General features: G+C 46.7%; 1 protein-coding gene across 1 annotated transcript in view; it reads right to left on the reverse strand.

Annotated features, from left to right (window-relative positions):
- Positions 1-19,710, reverse strand: part of NOL10 (nucleolar protein 10) — a 101,000-nt gene that overhangs the window by 42,405 nt on the left and 38,885 nt on the right. The window lies entirely within an intron of this gene.

Below are 19,710 nucleotides of genomic sequence, written 5' to 3' on the forward strand. Positions count from 1 at the left end.
GAATTTCCAGGAGGCAAAGTGAAATTTGGCCCACACAGTTCACTGATGCAGTAGTGGAGGCCAGGGTGGCATGGAACCCCCTCAAGACCGGGGCCTCCGAAGCCACCCAAGCAAGGCTGTGCCAGCAACCCACTAGAGCATCACAGAGTGCCTCTGATCAATAAGAACATTCAGAGCTGTCCAGTCCTGGGGAGGCCACTGTATTTTTTTTAAAATGGTACTTATTAAGTGCTTAATGTGTGCCAGGCACTGTACTAAGCTCTGGGGTATATTCAACATCATCAGGTTGGACATAGCCCATATCCCCATTTTACAGACATGGTATCTGAGGCCCAGAGATGTGTGTCCTTCTCTTTGAAATCACAGACTAGGCCTGGAGCCCTGAGGTGTGGAGTCTCCTCTCTCCAAGACCTCTGATTAGATACCTTATTTTACATTATCATCTTGTAACACAGATTTTGTATTTAACTGTTATTGTTCTGTCCATTTACCCCCATATATTTTGCAAGTCATGGACAGGAACCTCTCAGATATACTTGCTTGGCAAACACTGCAGCATGGAGCTAAGCATAGTGCTAAGAAATGAAATGGAGCCCCTAACATCATCATCAACATCATCATCATCATCAACGGTATTTATTGAGCACTTACTGTGTGCAGAGCTCTGTACTAAGTGTTTGGGAGAATACAACAGAGTTGGCAGACACGTTCCCTCTCCACGAGGAGTTTGCAGTCTATAAGACAGAATTCCTCAGCTCTTAACTGCAACCTGGTATAAAGTTAGACTCTTCTGATCTATTTTTACCTTGAAATTGCCAGATTTCAATGCTATCAGGGCTGAGCTCTTGCAAAATCTCAAATTAAGGGATTCATCCCATGCCTGCTCTCCATGCGCACGAACCAGTTCTTCCAACACCACAGTGCACTGTGTCCAAATAGGCTCACATTGTTGGATGAATCTTCCCTAATTCCCTGACATAACAAACGTAGAGAAACAGTGTGGCTTAGTGGAAAGAGCATGGGCTTGGGAGTCAGAGGAGGAGGGCCAAATCCTGACTCTGCCATTCTCAGCTGTGTGACCTGGGGCAAGCCACTTAACTTCTCGGTGCCTCACAGTTACCCCATCTGTAAAATGGGGATCAAGAGTGTGAGCCCCACGTGGGACATACTGATGATCTTGTATCAACCCAGCACTTAAAACAGTGTTTGGCACATAGTAAGTGCTGAACAAATACCATAATTATTATTTTTACGTAATAATAGTAATGCTAGAAATAAAAATATGCATTACAGTAGAACTGAGTGAACATCTAATGGGTACTGTCTTAGTCACACTGAAAACCACTGGATTTTGGGGTGCTTTGATCCCAACCCTCAAATGGACCCATAATTTTGAGTAGGAACTTAAAGTAACTCAGATTCCGAGGAATCTTCTGGATCAGGAAACCTGGAATTACAAGAGATATCTGAAAAGGGGAAAAGGGGGGGGGGTGCCTTTCGCAGAGTGGGAAACATCCGAATATTTCTCTGTATGGAAATTTCAATCCATCTTTGAGGAAACAGGCTAAACTAACCTATGCTACAAGTCAGTATTTAACAGTAGGTGGGCCAGTGTTCAGACATCCAGGTTCCTTTAAATGAACATTTGATCTGAGACCAAAGAGGAAGATAATTTTGACTTCCATCATCCTGAAAGTCTATTTAAGGAAGGTAAAAAAGGTTCCTCGAACTGATCCATCCCCCTTCAAAGACCACCATAATCCAAGAAAATAGATGTGGGTTTATCAGGACAGGTTCCTTTGGGGCTTTTTTTTTTTTGGAAGCTTTGACATAGTCCCCATGCACCCATTATTTGCAATTTATTACCACACTTCTTTAGAAAAGCCTAAAGCCTCAACCCAACTCCAGAGTTTGCAATAACAATCATTCCAACACTCCTACAGCAATATCCTTCCCACCCTCTTCCTCCCCGTAATTTCCTAAATGCATCAAAATACTGTTTGCAGGATGTGTAGACGTATACAAGCACATGCAGACGCGCGTATGCACACCCTCCCACACGCCCCCATACGCACGCACCCCTTGGGTGCCGCAGGCACAAGGCCAACTTGCATCATGTGAGCATGTATTTATCTTCTGGATCACACACCTGGCCACATGCATTCCCTGAGACCTGTTTACAGTGTGGCTACTGCCAAGAGTGAAACAGATGGTTTCAGAGGATCAGCCTTGGTGACAGCCTCAGCGGTTTCCTGATCTGTTTTACTTCCTTCCAGGCAAAAGTCTTTCTGAATTATTTTTCAGGGTCTATTCACCAGCACCTTACAATTCTTTAACCTCCTTTAAGTGTACGTATCCACACCGTGAGAGTACCAAAAACCAAGAAAGGGGGAGGGGGTGGAAGGGGGTGGAAGGGGGCATTGGGGGATGGGACTTGGTAGGTGTTCAAAAAGATCATAATAAATTTCACTTTTTACAAATCAAAGATTCCCCTTGAGGTTCTTTAGACTTTGGTAAAATGATGTGCAGATCTCAGCCCCAAAAATTAAAGGAAAAAAAAAAAACTATTCACAGAGCATCTAATTCTGGGTAATAAGTACTCTAAGAGTGCTTGCTATGAAAATGGATATTTTAAATTCCAATAATCAAGTTGAGAATCAGTACATTTAAAGGTGATCATAAACTCAACATTACAGAAAGCCTATCTATTTTGTTAGGAATTCAGAATTACCAGGTGGCTGGATCATAGTCATAAAAAAGGAAAAAAAGAAAAGACCTGGACACAAAACCTTTTCCAGTAGCATCAACTGCTTTATCCCAGCCAGTTTCAAAGGCCACAGGCAGTGAAGCTTCTATTACTTCCTTTTAGAAACTATTCCAATCTTGAATATGACACAAACTGCTAGGAAAGAAGTCATTTCAACCAGTTTTAAATTCTCTTTAGGGGTAGTTCATTTTAATATTGGTCAATGACGATTCCCATCAGTTGTTACAGTCACTGCAAGGTCATGGATGATTTTTATTTTTTTTGCCTCATTTTAACAGTCTGATCTGTAAATGTGTAGTACTAAAGCAGACTGAAAGAAAGCATTACGGCTGTGGCTGGGCTTCTCCAGCACTAAAGCGGGAAGAATTCAAATGAGAAACAGTTTGGACTCGTGGAAAGGGCAAGGCCTGGGAGTCAGAAGACCTAGTTTCTCATCCCGGCTCCACCACTTGTCTTCCTCTGTGACCTTGAGAAAGTCACTTTACCTCTCTGTGCCTCCGTTACCTCATCTGTATAAATGGAGATTAAGACCGTGAGCTCCAAGTGGGAAATGGGTTGTGTCCACCTGACTGTCTTGTATCTACCTCAGTGCTTAGCACAGTGCCTGGCACATAGTAAGCACTTAACAAATACCTTTTTAAAAAAATGAGCTACGACAAAGCAGCACCGTATCTTTTAAGCTCCCCAAGGTTGTCAGAGGTGTAGGGAGAAAAGGAGGAAAGGGAAGAGAAAGAAAGGATAGTGGGGGAGAAGGAGATGACAACAAGCCAATGGAAATTGACAAAATATTTGTCTAGTAACAGACTAGAGTACGGTGACCTAGCTACACCAAATTGTATCACTCTAAGTTAGTTATAGGTAAACCTGCAGAGAACAAGCATGGGCCACTTTTTATTTTAATACAAAATGCACAACTACTTTCCTAGTAGAGCAAATTTTAAACTATTACAGCTTTTTTAAAAAATCAACAGGATACCCAGAAAATTGCTTCCTGTCACCACGTTGATGCTTTTTGTATCTCTGCTATTCTTGTGATTCATTAAGTTGTGGTGGGAAATGGAGAGGATTTCCTTTGTTGAAAATAAGCCACATATATCACGTTTTACTCTCAACATGTTTAGATTACAACAGGAAGCCCAAATTTCCCGTTGGTAAAAACACAAACAACTTGTTTGCCTTGGATTTGTGAGCAAGGCAAAACGATTTATTACTCACTGGCAATTATTTCTCAGTCTCATACCAAACGATATCCCCGGTGATAACCATTAATGAAAAAAATGATGTGCCTGCACAGTGTAACAAGAGGTGTCTGCCTAACAGGAATATCTCAGTTAACCTAGAATCGATTATTGATATGCTTTCTCATTTTAGGATACACACCATTTTGAGGACTTACTATATTTCTTAAGGAAGATGATATAAGCAATCTGGAGTTTTCATTTTCTGGTTCCAACACTAGTATGCTCTTCCATCTCAATTTTCCTCTAAATTTTCCTTCCGCATCGGGTTTGAAACATTTTTAAAACTTAACCTTGCAAATAATATTTTAATTTTCAGATTATGTGCCTTGCTCTAACCTGACAATTAAAAGCTATAAATTGGAATGAATTGTGTATCTACCTACACCCATGGGTATGTACTGTTTCTTACCTCCCCGTCAATCTCTTAATCACTGCCTCCTCTCCCTACTTATCACTTCTATTGACTCTTTTGTCAGTCCATCTGTTTCTCCTTTCACCTGTATCTCCCCATATTTGGTCTCTGTCTCCCCCTCTCTGGCCTGGTACTCCTGCCCGTCTACTCCCTCTTGAGGCTTCTCATTTTTCCTGCTCAGTCCCCTTTTCCTTCACCCTTAGATGTTCCTCTGCATCTTCTCCTGTTACTCCACCATTGTCCCTTTAAGGAAGACTGTAGCTTTTTCTTTAGGGTATCTGTTGAGCGCTTACCACGAGCCAGGCGCTGGTATTATACGCTATAGTACTAGGGCACTATACGCTGGGATAGATAGGAGCTCATCGGGTCGGACACATTCCTTGTCCCACATGGGGTTCTCAGTCTTAATCCCCATTTTACAGATGAGGGAATTGAGGCCCAGAGACTTGCCCAAGGTCACCCAGCAGACAAGCGGTTGAGTTGGAATTAGAACCCAGGTCCTTCCGACTCCCAGGCCCAAGCTCTCTTTGAACTCCCCACTTCTCGTTTCTTTACCCGGGGTCATTTCTGCTACTATTATTTGTCTCTTTCCCTTTGTCAGCTGTTCCACTCTCCTCTTTTCTCCAGTCTTCTTCCTTCTCTCTCACACTCTTTCCTCAATTTCCCTTTCGGCTCCTTTCATCCCTTTATGCCTGTGGAGCGGTCGCTCAATTCTGGGACGTCAAGGGAGTCACCGGCTCAGAGGGAGAGGAGGCGATGGCTCCCTGGTGTGTGCGGCTCAGCAATATCTCCTCCCTGGAACTCAGGCACTCCATCTCCAAGCCGGGCTATTTATTGAGCGTTTACTGTGTGCAGAGCACTGTAATAAGCACTTGGGAGAGTACAGTAGAAATGAATCGGTAGAATCAATCTCTGCCCACAAAGAGCTCAATAGTTTAAAGCCCAGACAACTTCCTGCCCCCAGTTGCAGGCTGACAGGCTCACCATGAACACGTGGAGGGGAAGGGGGATGTGGGGGGGTCTCAGTCTCCCAGATGGTGATCCTCCACTGGGGGTGGGAAGAATGATAATGAATCCGTTCGTAGTATATATCTGCCAGAGAAGGCACTGGGGGAGTCTGCACCGAACTGGGCCTTCCAGAGGGGCTCTAGAGCCCTCCCAGCCTACCTGAGGGGAATTGATAAATAGCATTTGAGAGCTTACTGAGTGCAGAGAACTGCGCTAAGCACTTGAAGGGGGAGTTTCCCAACCTATACCTACCACCAACTTCTCCAGGGGTGCATGGGTCCTGGAGCAGGTACTCGGAGGCTGCCGAAGGTGACACGCATCTCTGCGATGGTCCCAGGAAGCCACTGCGAAAGGGCTCTGTATCTGGGCTCCTCTGGCAGGGACGTTGCTTTCCTTCTCGTTCCTCTTCTCTTGGTAACTCTTGCTAATCAGACAACTAAGCAACCCCATGATAGTGGGAGGACGTAAGGGAAAAGAGCTGTGTTGCAGTCAGGAAGATCTGGCGGTACTATTTCTGATCCTCTAAGAGCCTTCTGGACTCTGCAGAACACGGGTCTGGGAGTCAGAAGGCCCTGGGTTCTAATTCCGACTCTGCCACTGGTCTGCTGTGTGATCTTGGGCAAGTCACTTCACTTCCCTGGGCCTCAATTACCACATCTGTAAAATGGAGATTAAGACCATGAGCCCCAAGTGTGACAGGGACTTTGGCCGACCTCGAGATTAGCACTTACAACAGTACTTGGCACACAGCAGGTGCTTAACAAGTACCATAATTATTATTGTTATTATTAGTAGTATTACTATTATCTTGCTGAGGGGTTTCAAAAGGGCTCTTGCCAGGTCCCCCCCAGTCTGCTCATCATCAATTTTACTATTTACTATGCATCTACAGTGAGCACCACACTGGGTCTTACAGAAAGCCGAAGTAGAAAAGAACTGGCCCCTTGCCGGAAAGTAGCTTGCTCACTGAAGGTAAGATCACATATTCCTCCGGCCCCGCCAAATTTGGCTACGGTTGATAAAAAAGATTCAGTACAAACTCATTATGAGGATATCCAGAATATCAAATCGTCCCGGGTCAGCCCGACCTCCCAACCACCGAGGAGGACCAGCCCCACCCTTAGGGAAGCAGGGCTGGCAGAGAAGCCTGCCAAGCTCCGAGCTGATGGGACTGGTCGTTTGGCTTTTGGGAGGCTGGGACGCTGAGGCGGGAACTGGCCCGGAGCAACGTGGCTCCACGGGATCCCCATTCCCGTCGACCCTTAGTTTGCTTCTCATTCACCTCTTGTGCTTCTCTGCAATCTTGCCTTTTCCTATGGGTCTGCCTTGACCCGTTTAATCCGTGAGCCCCTTGTGGGACATGGAGTGGGTAGAAATTGTTGTTTGCATGGCATTTAGCAGAGTGCTCAGCAACAAATAAACCAACTTGTACTCACTGAGTGCTTGCTCTGTACAGAGCACTGAAATAAGCGCCTGGGAGAGCTTAATCAACTTTAGAACACATCATCCCGGCCCTCAGAGACTTTGCAATGTACCACATAGTAGGTGCTTAATAATATCATAATCAATCGATCATCTTTTTTCTCCTCTAAGCCATTATTCGCTCTCACGGCTTTGACTACCATCTCTACGCAGATGACACGCAGATCTACATCTCCGCCCCTGTCCTCTCCCCCTCCCTTCGGGCTCGCATCTCCTCCTGAGCTCCTCATCTTCCCTCCCAAACCCGGTCCTCTCCCAGACTTCCCTATCACCGTGGATGGCACGACCATCCTTCCCGTCTCTCGGGCCCGCAATCTCGGTGCCACCCTTGACTCGTCTCTCTCGTTCACCCCACACATCCTATCCGTTACAGAGACCTGCCGGTCTCACCTCTACAATATCGCCAAGATCCGCCCTTTCCTCTCCACCCAAACGGCTACCTTACTGCTACGGGCTCTCGTTATATCCCGGCTAGACTACCGTGTCAGCCTTCTCTCTGACCTCCCTTCCTCCTCTCTCGCCCCGCTCCGGTCTACTCTTCACTCCGCTGCCCGGCTCATCTTCCCGCAGAAACGATCTGGGCATGTCACTCCCCTTCTTAAACAACTCCAGTGGTTGCCTATCGACCTCCGCTCCAAACAAAAACTCCTCACTCTAGGCTTCGAGGCTCTCCGTCACCTTGCCCCTTCCTACCTCTCCTCCCTTCTCTCTTTCTACCGCCCACCCCGCACGCTCCGCCCCTCCGCCGCCCACCTCCTCACCGTCCCTCGTTCTCGCCTATCCTGCCGTCGACCTCCGGGCCACGTCCTCCCACGGTCCTGTAACGCCCTCCCTCCTCACCTCCGCCAGACTGATTCCCTTCCCCTCTTCAAAACCCTACTTAAAACTCACCTCCTCCAAGAGGCCTTACCAGACTGAGCTCCTCTTCTCCCTCTACTACCCCCCCTTCACCTCTCCGCAGCTTAACCCTCTTTTCCCCCCATTTCCCTCTGCTCCTCCTCCTCTCCCTTCCCATCCCCTCAGCACTGTACTCATCTGCTCAACTGTATATATTTATTACCCTATTTATTTTGTTAATGAGATGTACCTCGCCTCGATTCTATTTAGTTGCCATTGTTTTTACGAGATGTTCTTCCCCTCGGCTCTATTTATCGCCATTGTTCTCGTCTGGCCGTCTCCCCCGATTAGACCGTAAGCCCGTCAAACGGCAGGGACCGTCTCTATCTGTTGCCGACTTGTTCATTCCAAGCGCTTAGTACAGTGCTCTGCACATAGTAAGCGCTCAATAAATACTATTGAATGAATTGAATGAATTATGACTGGTACCTTCTCCCCGCACCCAATCACCACCGACTCCAATGCTACTGTCACGGAGGATGAAAGGATGCTCGAGCCAAGAATTGGAAGCAGCTGCTCTAAAAGTATGGTTTGCCAATAAAAACGTTGAGTAATTTGAACCTACAGTTTTGGTGACCATTTCAAACTAATAAGTTTTGTGCTCTTTAACGAAGCATAGCTTTGTTTACCTGTAGCCCATTACTGTCCTACCGCTACAGCGATCAGTTATTTAATCCTCCTGCTTGCTCTCTTAATGGAAATTTCACCTTTTAACCAGTCACAAGAACGATAAGCAGAGAACCCAGGACCTGTGTGCCACTCCAGCCAATGAGGGAGACGTGAGATCCCATTCCGGCTCCGCATTATGCAGCACCTTCGTCTCTCGCACCACTCGCACCCCCACACTCCCTTCTGCTTCAAGGACGGCATATCGCCACCATCCTCCAGGTCCAAAGGAACAACTGAGTTGAAGGTGAAGTAAATTGGGGACATCCTGTGCCCAACCTGTCCCTATCCTGTTTCCATTCAGACAAACATCATGGTCTAGTGGATAGAGCACAGACCTGGGAGTCAGAAGGATGTGGGTTTTAATCCCGGCTCTACCACTTGTCTGATGTGTGACCTTGGGCAAGTCACTTCACTTCTCTGGGCCTCAGTTACCTCATCTGTAAAATGGGGATTAAGACTGTGAGCCCCATGTCGGATAGGGACTGTATAGAATCCGATTATCTTGTACCTTCCTCAGCGCTTAGAACAGCGCCTGGCACATAGTAAGCGCTTAACAAATGCCACAGTTCTTATTATTATTTTGTAAGGGAGGAGGATAATATGGCCTTGAGGACCAGGGCTATTTCATTTTTCCTGGAAAGGCAATTCTCTTAAGGATTTCTGGCATGTGGGAAGTAGAATGTGCTGCCATCTTTCTTAATATTCACAGCTAGTATGTGGGTCTATAAATTAGTCACTCCTTTACTGTAAACTCCTCTCTCTGTGCCATTCACACTCACATTACTATACAGTCTTGGATCAAATTGTGACCTCTGCACTTCAAAAATGATGCAGAGAAACTGGAAAGGATCCAGATAAGAACAACAACCATATGACCAAGGTGCTTAGTCATCACTTGCATGGAGCCGGGGGGGTGGAACAAATGATCTACCGAGTTCCCTTCCAACTCCAGGAGTCCCCAGATCGATGAAAATCAGAGCGTGCGGTAAAACCTCCCCGCTTAGTGAAATCACCATGTCCCTGCTAAAAAAAAAAAAAATCCTCTCTCTATTAAAATCCTTCTCAAAAGTCTGCAAAATGGCCTTCCGACTTAGTGTCCCAGTCCTCAATTTCCCATATCTCTATCATGCTCCAGGACTTACTGGACCCTCTCTCGACCCTCTCTGGCTCATGACCCTCTCTGGCTCATCGCTATCGCCACGCCCTACAAATACCCCCAAATAACCCCAGGCAGCCTGCGGTCCTACTCACAAAACATGCCTAAAAAACCATCTCTTCCACAAAGCATTTCAATAACTACTTGTTCTGCTAACTCTATGTTCTGTCATGTACATCCCTTATGTGCTTTCAAGTTCCCCAGGGTGAAGCATTCTTCGTATTTGGCAGGAGTACCGCCAACCAAACACTGTGTGCTTGTGGGGCTAAATAACAGTAATTTCTACCTAAATTGTTTATGACGCCAGTGTATAACAGGCTTTTACCTAAAATGGACATTTCTCATGAAATGAGCAATCTGTCGCTTTCAGATCCTACATGAAGAGCAACATTGTTCGACCAGCTTCTGGCCTCCCCAGAGGCACGGGAATCGCCTGGTGTATGCCCACTCCTATCCATACTCGTGAACTCCTGGGCCTTGCCTATATTTATGGAATCAGGGGAAGAGGATGGAGGGGGGAGGCTGCTGCTCCTCCAGAAGCCCCTCCCGCCTCCCCCACAGGAATCTTGATTACTATTGGGGCCCCTAAGAAGTTCCAATCCAATTATCTCCCCCACCCGAGAGGACTGGGGTCCTTGGGGGAGGACACAGAACAAATCAGTCTCCCCTGGGCTCGCCAAATCACCGGTTAGCCTCGGTTCAAACCACCTAGCATAGCTACTGATCTCAGGGGGCTCCCAAAGCCTGCCACAATCTAGATTCAAACCACAGCCATGGGGCAAAGATATAAGCATAGCAACTCCAGAGCAGCACGATCTAGGGGAAAGAGCACAAGCCCGGGAGTCAGAAGGACCTGGTTCTAATCCGGGCTCTGCCAATTGCTTGCTGTATGACCTTAGGCAGATCACTTAATTTTTCTGGGCCTCAGTTTCCTCAGCTGTAAAACGGGGATACCTGTCCTCCTTCCTACTTAGATTGTGAGCTCCATGCGGCACAGGGACTGTGTCCAACCTTCTTCATTTGTACCTACCCCAGAGCTTAGAACAGTGACACATAGTAAGCACTTCGCAAATACCATTAAAATAAAAGAAGAAAGAAAAAAATCGCATGCCTGGGGAGTCAGAGGACTTGAGTTCTAATACCAGCTCTGCTATTCAGCTGTGTGACTGTGGGCAAGTCACTTCACTTCTCTGTGCCTCAGTTCCCTCATCTGTAAAATGGGGATTATGACTGTGAGCCCCACGTGGGACAACCTGATTCCCCTGTGTTTACCCCAGCGCTTAGAACAGTGCTCTGCACATAGTAAGCGCTTAACAAATACCAACATTATTATTATTATTATTACTCCGCCACCTTAGGCAAGTCCGTTTAACTTCTCTGCGTCTCAGTCTCCCTATCTATAAAATGGGTTCTCCCTCCTACCTAGAATAGTGAGCTGTATGTAGGCTGGGGATTGTGCCCAACCCAATCATCTTATATATGCCCCAGTGTTTGGTGGAGTTCTTGGCACATACCAGATGCTTAACAAATACCTCAGTCACTATCACTAGTTTCAGAGCCAGGCTCGTTTCTAAAGGGTTGGTCCCAACAGCCTGACAGCTTCTGCTCTAAACAAAAATTAGTGGAGTGTTCTGGGGAGGTGAAGAGGAATGTCCAAATGAACCTCCAGGCAACACACACATTTTTCCATCCGTCTCTAGAGACGTAACAAACAATGGGTCTAATGGGTCACTTGGCTCTGGAACTCAACATTTAGATTTAGCCAACAACTGCGACAGAGTAACTGGAGGTCTCCATCTTGCAAAGCTTTCAAGATGCAGGCATGAATGTATTAATTTAAACTTCCCTCTGGCTTCTGAACTGACTGCAAACGAGGACATTCATTCGTTCAATCCTATCTATTGAGTGCTTACGCATGCAGAGCACTATACAACAATAAACGCATTCCCTGCTCACAATGAGCTTACAATCAAAAGGTGGGGAGACAGTCATCAGTACAAATAAATAAGTTACAGATATGTACATACGTGTTGTGGGGCTGTGAGCGGGGGAGAGCAAAGGGAGCAAGTCAGGGAAATGCAGAAGGGAGTTGGAGAAGAGGAAAGGAGGGGCTTGGTCTGGGAAGGCCTCTTGGAGAGGGGCCCTCATTAAGGCTTTGGGGTTGGAGGGAGGGTAATTGTCTGTCAGATTTGAGGGGGGAGGGCGTTCCAGGCAGTAGGATGTGGGCAAGGGGTGGGCGGCAAGACAGGTGAGATCGAAGCTCAGTGGGAGGAGCGAAGTGTGCGGGCTGGGTTGTAGGAGAGTAGCGAGGTGAGGTAGGAAGGGGCAAGGTGGTGAAATGTTTTAAAGCCATTGGTGAGGAGTTTTTGTTTGATGTGGAGGTGGCTGGGCAACCACTGGAGTTTTCTGAGGAGCGGGGTGACGTGTCCTGAAAAGCAGCAGAGAGGACACTGTCCAACAATCACTGCTTATAATCCCAAAAAGATAAAGAAGAGTAACTATTGGTACAAGCAGAGAGATGTGGTGAAAAGAGAACGGGCCTGGGAATCAGAGGACCTGGGTTCTAACCCCAGCTCTGCTACTTACCTGCAACTCACTTACCTTCTCTGCACATCGGTATCCTTACCTGTAAAATGGGGATTCGATACCTGATCTCCCTCCTACTTAGATCAAGAGCCCCATGTGGGACAGAGATTACGTAACACCTGATTATCTTGTAGCCACCCCATTACTTAGAACAGTCCTTGGCAAACAATAAGTACTCGACAAATACCAGTTATTATCATGAGTGTCCCTGCTTTCTTACACTGGCGAGTTATCGTCGTCATCATCACCTTCCCTGCCCGCTTGGAGCTCACAACCTAGAGGGAGGCACACAAATGTTAAACAGATAACCTGGTTCTCCGTGCTGTTGCAGGCATTGAGACAGATATAAAGTAGCTTGCCTCCCTGCCCCACCCAAAGCAGCATCTTGGCCCCCCTGCATTGCCAAGAGGACCCCACATTCCCTTCTATACCCGGGACAGAGTATGGCCACCATCCTTCCGGGTCCAGAACACCCGAGTCGAGGAGCTGTTACATTCTGCACGGAAAAGGAGTACAGTATGGTCCTGTAGCAGTGGGGCTAACTGATTTCTCCAGGAAAGGCATTTCTTTTAGGGATTCTGGCCTCTAGGAACTAGAATCCATTTCTCATGCCGAGGGTTGGAGATGAGGCTGCTTATATTCATTCAACTTCCAAGTAAGGATGCATTCTTACTCAATACTTTAGCAAAGATTTCACCCGTACGCTTTAAAATCCATTCTCTCCCATGCCGTGCTTCAATGATCGAGGCGGGCAAGTGTACTGCAGGATTCTGAATGGTGGTCACGGCCAGCAGAGGCTTCACTACAACTTGCATGACATCCCGACGCTCTCCGCCCCCGTGGGCGAGCACCGACAGGGCCAGAGCACAAGTGCTGTCTTTGGTCACCCTACAGTCTGGTTATCAGAGAGCTAATTTTCTCACACGAACGTTGGGAGAAACTGAATTCCACGTGCCTGAAGAACCAAATCCGGCAAGACACCTAACCTTCAACATTAGTCAAAACTTCCCTCTTCTGTTTGCTTTACTTGGGGTTGTTATGGGAATCTGAGACGCAGTACAGTCTAGTGGAAACAGCACGGGCCTGGGACTCAGAGGTCCTGGGTTCTAAACCTGGCTGCTGTGTGACCTTGGACAAGTCACAACTTCACTATGCTTCAGTTTCCTCACTTGCAAAATGGGGAGTCGATACCTATTCTCCCTCCTCCTTAGACTGCGGGCCCCATGGGGGACAACGACTGTGTCCAATCTAATAATCCCGTATCTACCCCAGTTGCTTAGGACAGGGCTTGACACTCGGTAAATACTTAACAAGTAGCATAACTAATTACCATCATTATTATCTGCGTTATTGTTATCATGACCCCTGAAAGCTTACCCTATTTCTTACCAGGTGATCAGGTTTAATACCAGAAGAGCAGAGACTTGGATAGTGCCACTAGTCAGAACCCCACGCTTTACACCATTAAACTGTACACCCATAGCCCTCTGCTCACGCAGGGCTTCAAAGATGTCATTTGTGCTTTCCCTCCTGAAAATCCTCCCTGTCAACTGAACCCTGACCTTTGGGCTCCCTTAACAGGATCCCACTGTATTTCAGTTTACGCTCAGGGAGTAGTAAGGGAAAATTAAATGGCTTTTCCATTTATTCTTGAGATGGACTCTGTGGGAGGATTTGTGTGAGGATCTCCAGAACACCACCCCCACCGTGCAACTTAACAAAGAGAGTGAGTTTTGTAATCATCTGCTCAGAAGCCAAAATGACCAACTTCGACTGTGGCTGACACTCATCTTTCCCACGAGTACATTACCACCACAGACGGAAATAAGTTGGCGCAGTTCCTTGACCGCTAAGGGAGAGATCGTGGAAGGGGTTGAGACATATGCATCCCCAGGTGGCCCCGAGACCAGAACAGTCAAAAGAGGGGGGCTCTCACTGGACTGTGAACTCCTCGGGGGCAAGGATAGTGTTTGCCCACACTACTGTATTTTCCCAAGCACTTAGTACAATGCTTTGAACACGGTATGCATTCAATAAACACCATCGACTGATCTGACTGGGAAACGAGTGCCATGTAGTTAGCCCATCAGCACTGTCCTCGTCACCTTCCCCCAGGTCCCCGCTTGGGGGTCCAAAGCGGGGTCGTGTATGAGTTCGTGAGATCACGTAAAACAGATCAAGTGTAACAGCCAGATTAGCCTCCTATCTGTTGAACAGGTCTGCAGTTTAACGAGGGATGCAGATTCTTGAAATGGAGGTGGAATTCAATTTTTCTTGTTACGGCCGACGTGCTTCTAAATGATTAACACTACATAATCGTGTAATGTTCATTTTGGCAATCAGATGGCAGATCCCCCAAGGGAGCAATTTAGCACTTGCATTAGAGGAAAAGAAGCTAACGTGGCACCTTCAGGTAGATACGATTCATTCATTCAATAGTATTTATTGAGCGCTTACTATGTGCAGAGCACTGTACTAAGCGCTTGGAATGAACAAGTCGGCAACAGATAGAGACAGTCCCTGCCGTTTGACGGGCTTACATACGATGACTTGTGGCCAGGCATAATCAGAGCAGGCAAGGGGATCTGGCCAAATGGTGGGAAGGGTCCTCTAGATTGTAAACTCATTGTGGGCAGGGAATGTGTCTGTTTAAAGTTATACTGTACTCTCCCAATAATAATGGATACATAGATAGATAATAGTAGATACAAGGTAATCAAGTTGTCCCCCGTGGGGCTCACGGTCTGAATCCCCGTTTTACAGATGAGGGAACCGAGGCCCGGAGAAGTTAAGTGACTTGCCCAAAGTCGCACAGCTGACAAGTGGCGGAGCCGGGATTAGAACCCACAACCTCCGACTCCCAAGCCCGGGCTCGCTCCACTAAGCCGGGCTGCTTCTCTAGAGCTTAGTATAGTGCTCTGCCCACAGTAAGCGCTCAATAAATATGACAGTGAATGAATAAACGAAGGGTGGCAGGGTCTGGAATGGTGGCTGGGAAGAACCGACCCGGGAGAACTGGAAAGAGAAGCAGGACAGTTGATAAGAGACTTGGGCTTGGCAGCGGGGACAGACGGTTGCCCACCGAGGTCACCACCTCTGAGAGCTCTGATCTGCTCGGAGGTGACTCCTCCCAGACAAAGACTGACTCGAAATGTTCCCAACGGATAGATGGGGCAAGGGAAAGGGGAAAGAAGAAAAGGTCCACACGAAGGACCAGGGAGGGAGGAAGACTGCAGCCCAAGAGCGGGGAGCTGTCGAAAGCGCTGGAGGAGAGGAGATTGGAGAGCTGTGGGAACAGTGACTGGCGGGGAAGGAACAGTGGAAAGCACTGTGTTCTCTTGCCTGTGCTCTCTCCAGCTGTTTCCATAGCAGCTGCTACTCCTGGGCCCACTGTTGCCCTCATTCCCACACAAATCAATCCTTACCTACAGGGCTGTCCTCTTCTCGTCCCCCTACTCAACTGATTGCTCTCGAGCCTGGCCCTTCTACCTCCACGGCTTCTCCCTCCTCTTCCTCACCCACCTAACCCACGAGAAGCAGCGAGGCTTAGTGGAGAGGGCACGGGCCTGGGGAGTCAGAGGACCCGGGTTCTAAGCCCAACACTGCCCTGAGTCTGCTGTATGACCTCGGGCAAGTCGCTTCTCTGTGCCTCAGTTACCTCGTCTGTAAAATGGGGATTAAGACTGTGAGTCTCACGTGGGACACGCAGAGTAAACACTTACATTGAAACACCAAAACCAAAACACACAGATGGAAGTAGCTGCAGTTCCTCTTTCTCCTTCCTTCCCCTCCCTCTTGTCCCTGCTTTTGCCTTACGGAACATAAAGAGAAACAAAAGAAGGCTGCTGCCTCTCTACCCATCTCCTTTCTCCCTTTTCCTCTACACTGTAAGCTACTGTGGGCAGGGAACTGTCTACCAACTCTGTTCTGCCGTACTCTTCCAAGCACTTAGAACAGTGTTCTGCACAGATTAAGCACTCAAAAAATACCACTGATGAAGATGCTGTCCCTGACGTGCCCCTCACCGGTGGCCAGCCTGGAGATCACTGCGCTGCTTCACCCCCCGCCCGCCGAGAGATGGAACAGCTCTTGCGTTCCGAGGACTCCGGAGCCCCTAACCCTATCTCGATTCTAGACCCTCTGCTCTGCTGACATCTGAGTGACCCTAAAATAAAAATCCGCATCCTGTAGCAAATTAAGGAACTCCCGGGTGGATAAGAGTTGAAACATGTTCCTCTCACGCTCGTTCCTCAAGTTTGCACAGATTAAAGTTCTTGAAAGTTTAATCAAAGCAGCTCTGCCATGAGTACAATTATACTTTGGGGAAACACATTCTGAAAACTATGAGCGTTAAGCTAAGTGAATAGTACAGTCCCCCAAAAACTTGGTTTCCAAGTTTTTGCACTAGATGGACCAAAGGTACTTTGCCAAAGCCGGCAGATGCTGTTAGATCCACCCAGCAAACCACCCTAATTTGGCATCTTGCTCATCTATTTGGGACTGACACCTTCTTCCTTGCCAAATATCAGCTCTTTAGCTTGACTTGATCTTCAGAAAATGGCATGATTTCAGACCCCTGGGCTATCTCTCCATTTTGGAGGAACATTAAAAAGAGCAAGGACTATATGGCAAAGTAAAACATCTCAAAGCCAGATCATGCCGTCTAAAAAACTGTGCCAAGGGAGAGGGAAAAATTTAAAAAACCTCAGATCATAGATGTCAGCGTAATGCTGTCCTTAGCTACAGTAATTTGTGTTTTTGCCCTGTCCCCTCAAGAGAAGTAGCTAAGAAACAGGCTTTTAAGGCTTGGGTTTTTCACAGCTATCAGTTAAATCTGAGCTCGCAAGGCAAAATTCAACGCTTTGTCCCTGGTGCATAACACCCTTTCAAGGACTTTCACAAAAAATTTCCAAGGATAATACGTTGTTAGGGGGAGGTCCCAATTGGGTACTGCTTTTTTTAAATGATGTTTCAATATCACCCCTTGCAAGTTAACAGACGCCTAATTGCTCTCCCAATTGTGGTAATTATGCACCTCTTCCAGCATGCTCACAGACTTTTCAATCCTCAGATCTCTGAAATCAGGTATAATTATACTTAAGCCTAGAAGAGTCCAAAGACTCACTTGTTGGCTCTGCTGTCTACAGTCGAGTGAAATTTTCATTAGCCAATGTAGAACATGCCTAAGGACCTCCCTCAGACTTTGTTACCCTATCAGGATTTTGAAGGGGAAGGCGGATATTCAGTCATATTCCCTCAGCGGATTGAGAATTAACTCTGAGATACCACATCAGTGGTGCGGCTCGTCAGAAGGTTGCCCATTACTCCTATCCCAAAAGGCTATCTGATTCCTATTATTCTCTTATTCCTTCCTCCTCCTTCCACCGTTCGTGAAAACTGTTTTGTAACGTCACAAATGAACTGGGAGAGAGAGTGGGCAGTGAAATCTCAAAGTGTACAGAGGACACAAAACTCTTCCAGGTGATGGAATACCCTGAAGATGAGAATGCACGCCAGAAAGACCTCATAAAGCTGAATGAGTGGGCTGAAAATTGGCAGAAGAGCTTTAATGTGAGCCAGTGCAAGGAAATGCAGTAGGGAAAAATCATCCAAATTGCAAATGCATGATGACGGACTTGGAGCTATCAGTCATGACTTAGGAAAGAGGTTTGACTCACTGTTGACTCTTCTTTTAAATCAGCAGTCCCGTGTGTGGCAACAGCCAAAAAGGCTGGATGGGGATGGAAAACCAAAGGTATAATTTTGCCACAGACTAAAACCAGGATATGCCTGTAACTGGAGTACGGCCAGGTCTCCTATAAACTGGGGAAAGGGCGGTGAAGAAGGGGGCGGGGGTTGTTCATTCTGGCAAAAACCCACACATGGGAAAACTGGCATTGCAGTGCTCGCCGTGACCAATGTCGCACATATGCTAAAAACCGTTTCTTCCAAAAACGAGGTGTCCCGTGTCCGAACAGGCTCCCGGTGTCGGAGGGGTGTTCCCCAGGTGCTTAACCGTAAGGGTATGAGAGAGAGAAGGTCTAATGAGATGATCAACGTAGGAACTTGCTTTGGAGGAATGGTTTAATGACTTAGGACTCTTCAGCCTGGAGAGATCCAAAATAAGGAGGAATATGATTGAAGTTTTTTTTTTTTTTTTAAAAAAAAAACGACCCTTAAAACATGAGGGCAGGGCAAATGGAGAATATGTTCCTTGCCAAATCCTGAAACTGAAAGGGCACCAATGCTTTAGAGGTACAAAACAGACAAAACGAAGCTTCACACAGCTTGTGAAGTCTACTTGAAGATTAACACAAGCCACACCAGTTGGTTCAAAAAAGAGTTACATAAATTCACGGATGAGCAATCTATAATAGGCTATTAGAAGGAAAGTTAGGGATGTAAGAAAGAAAAATTAGGAATTTAGATGGTGTATCCCTAAAAAGTAGGATCGATATAAAGGAAGGCAACAACATGGGCTAGTGCCCCGGTAGGAGTCTGAATACTGGGACTGAGCCGGTGGTGCCTTGAGGATTTAAGTTGAGATTTTGCTTGAGTAAATCTGAGGCCTAACAGATAATGAGGTGAAAAATCTCAACCCCTTTTAGGAACGGAGATCATGGTGCAACAAAAATACAAGTACAACTTTGTGATTTTCTGCAGTGAACGTGGGGCTAAGAATTATGCGGGACAGTAGACGTCACTGTTTAAATGACCGTTCATTAGAACTGATAAATTCAGGAGTGGCATGCCCCTCGAATCTATCAGCAAGCATAACATTCAGAGCATCACTAACGGAAGGGGCAGATCGACGTGGGCCTTGGGGAAAAAGTAAGACTAAATAAAACCTCGAATAGAAGACATACCCACCATACGTGTTCTGAGATTTCTTTCATAGCCTGAAGTCCAAACCAAATTACACCTAGCATGCCTGCCTTCCTTCCCTTATTCTTATTATTATTATTACTATTAATCGTATTTATTGAGCACTCACTGTGTGCAAGGCATTACACTGAGCGCTTGGGAGAGCACAATATAACATCAAACACATTCCCTGCCCACAACGACCCTTATTACTGTTCTTTTGCCCATGAAGCACAATCAGTATAATTTCCCTTATCACTAGAGCTGTGCCTTCAAATCACTGGAAGGATCTGGGTCTTCTTGTTACTGTCCCGTGGTGCAAAGCTCAACCCTGGAGTGACTGGAAGACCTAAAAGCCAGCAGTATATGACCACAAGAACAGTAGGAACTTCGCATAGTTTTTTCAGGAGTCAATACCTTTTCCACTGGAGGTTCTGGGCCCTCAAAAAGATCTCCAAGTACCCTCCCTGAAATCGCTAACTGCTATAAAACAGAACTTGTTCCAAGTAAACCAACTCAAAATTACATGAGCAGGAAAAATGCTACACTTTTGACTTCAAACAATGAGAAACTGACAACTACAGCTCTGATAGGGTACTTATTCTTTTAAGTTTGCATTTGGCTCTGC

The sequence above is a fragment of the Ornithorhynchus anatinus genome, chromosome 1 (assembly GCF_004115215.2).
Source record: "Ornithorhynchus anatinus isolate Pmale09 chromosome 1, mOrnAna1.pri.v4, whole genome shotgun sequence".
NCBI classification, from domain to species: Eukaryota; Metazoa; Chordata; class Mammalia; order Monotremata; family Ornithorhynchidae; genus Ornithorhynchus; species Ornithorhynchus anatinus.